General features: G+C 43.6%; 1 pseudogene; it reads left to right on the top strand.

Annotated features, from left to right (window-relative positions):
- The first annotated feature begins 487 nt into the window (after nucleotides 1–487).
- LOC146714380 (E3 SUMO-protein ligase KIAA1586-like) lies at nucleotides 488–2,240 on the top strand (annotated as a pseudogene).
- Nucleotides 2,241–2,516: the final 276 nt, after the last annotated feature.

Genomic DNA, 2,516 nt, shown 5'->3' with positions numbered 1-2,516 from the left:
CCTATTGGTTCATTTTCATTACTGACACTGGATTGCCCAATCAAATCTCTTAATGCAAACCGGTTCCTCCCACACCTTCTCAGCTTGTAGAAAAAGTTAGGTGGAAGTAGTGAAAAGCTGGAGGTAGAAAGCTGAGAGAAAAGAATAAAGACTAAAAAATAGATGCTGCAAAGTGTCTGAAATTAACGACATGTTAGCTGAACAGAAGTACCAACAACAAACAAGGCCTCACGGGCAGTGCTTTAAGTGGGCCGGTACGCGCCGGTACTCAGTACCGCCACTTCTAAATATAGCTCTTGAGAGTACCGCCACCTCTCCATGCGCCCAGAACGTGCTTTTAGCGTACCGGTACTCTCATTTGCACATCTGTTATAATCGTTTGGCTGCGCTGCCGCTTTTCAGAGCGCCCTTCACAAGCACGCTTCCTAATTCGTCCCACCGAGAGCAGAGACTACATTACCCGTACACCAATGTGTTTTACAAGTGAAAAGCGCATGCGTCGCTTTTGCCGTTGTCATGTCAACAACTCAACGTGGTCCGGAGAGGGTGTGTAAAACGCGCAAACAGCTGCTCGGTTAAAATACAAAAACAATGAACACTTAATATGCTCTCCTGGCTTCAGACTCTGAGTAGTAAAAGAACAAGGTCAGAATCAGAGGACTCGCTGGCTGACACCCCACCGAGCCAGAATGATATCGCTGCAGGTCAGACGCAAGCTAATGAAAGCTGCACTACTGCCGCAGCCGCGGACGACGGCACTTTTTGCGACGACGAGGACGAGAATGACACCATTTCTACCGATGACAACAGCCGCGTTAGCGAGCATGAGTGGCCAGAATGTTGGTCCCAAGCACAAGTCCGGTATTTCTCCACAAATTACAAGTGGCTGATCAGCAGAAATCAAAAGTTGGGTTGTAGTGTGTGTAGTCAAGTTTGTGCTCGCGTGGACATGCAGCAAGGGCAGAGAGTGTCGCAGGAGTGGAGTGGGTGCTTAATCTCGTCTTTTGGAAGGGACAAGGCTGCACAACAAAACTCACTACGAAAGAAAATAAAAGAGCACAGAGACTCAATTTATCACAAGAAAGCAGTTGAAATAAAAGAGAAGGCAACACAAAATACAATGCAAAAACACATTGAAGATATGAGAAAGGCTGACTACGCTTCAACTTCAATGTGTTTAGAGCAGCTTATAAGATTGGCAAGCATGGGCGTCCCTTTACAGACATGCCAATAGATGTCCAGTTGCAAGTCTTAAATGGTGTCAAGATGGGCAGAGTTTTGCACTCTAATAACGCATGTGCAAATATACTGGATCACATTGCAGCTGAAATGAAAAAGAAGGTAGTCAATGACATAGTGATGAATGAAAGAAAATTGTGTGTGCTCATTGATGAATCCACTACAATAAGTGGAAAGTCTGTGCTTGTCGTGTGCCTGCGGTCAGCTATTTCCACTGAAAATCCAGACACAATATTTTTTGAACTGATTGAGCTGCAGGGGACCACAGCAAAGGACATCCCTGAAGCACTGTTAGGATGTCTTCATAATAATGGCTTTGACCCTCACTACCTACAGGAACATTTGTTGGCATTTGCTTGTGATGGAGCCTCAGTGATGCTTGGGAGGAAAGCAGGAGTTGCTGCGCAGCTTTGTTCCAAATTCCCTTACCTGTTTGTCTGGCATTGTTCCAATCACAGACTGGAACTGGCAGTTTGTGATGTTTTGAAGGAGGTAGGAGGAATCAACCACTTTAAAATATTCTTAGATCAGCTTTACTCCCTCTCGCATCACCAAAAAACCAAAGGGAGTTAACCGAGAGTGCTCACAATGTTGGACAACGTCTCCTTGTGATAGGCCGTGTTTTATCAGTGCGTTGGGTTGCTTCAAGTGAGAGAACAGTGAAAGTAGTATGGGAGAACTACCAAGCTCTGCAGGTACACTTTACAAGTGCTGCTGCTGATACCAGCAGGGACTCAAGAGAGAGCAAAATACAAATTAGTTTATAATTTATTTTGTGTACATTTTGTTAAAAAAAAATTTCAATACCTTTTTGCACATTTTATTTATGTTCAGTAGCTCTTTCTAGCTCAAGCAAATCCACAAACTAATAAAATGATTTATTATTTTGTATAAGGTTGTCTGTTGACTGTTGTATATAAAACCCATTAAATATAGTTGTTGTTACCTCAGGGGAGGCGGAAAAAGAATAGAGTACCGGCACCTCTTTTGGGCCACTTAAAGCACTGCTCACGGGGGATGTGAGGAAGAGACAGAGGAAGAGGAGCTACAAATGTATTCTCCACTCGTGAAAATGTGCTACATGATGCTCTGTGCTGAGTGTGCATAGACGGAGGGTTTTTTATTCATTTAAAAACAACTCTATTGCCACTTTACTTCGTGTGCAAATCTGTGAAGTGGCAGGGAGCTTTTCCAGTGTCAGTACTTGAATAATGCTGTTGTATATCATGGGGTTTGTGGTTAAGAGACTGAAATAATGTTGTGCATGTTTCTCATCG

This window comes from Copadichromis virginalis, linkage group LG3 (genome assembly GCF_057382275.1).
Source record: "Copadichromis virginalis isolate Kocher_CV1m ecotype Utaka linkage group LG3, C_Virginalis_male_GT1.1, whole genome shotgun sequence".
Taxonomy (NCBI): Eukaryota; Metazoa; Chordata; class Actinopteri; order Cichliformes; family Cichlidae; genus Copadichromis; species Copadichromis virginalis.
The sequence above is the reverse complement of the archived record's forward strand: the minus strand, read 5'-3'. Positions and strand labels throughout refer to the sequence as shown.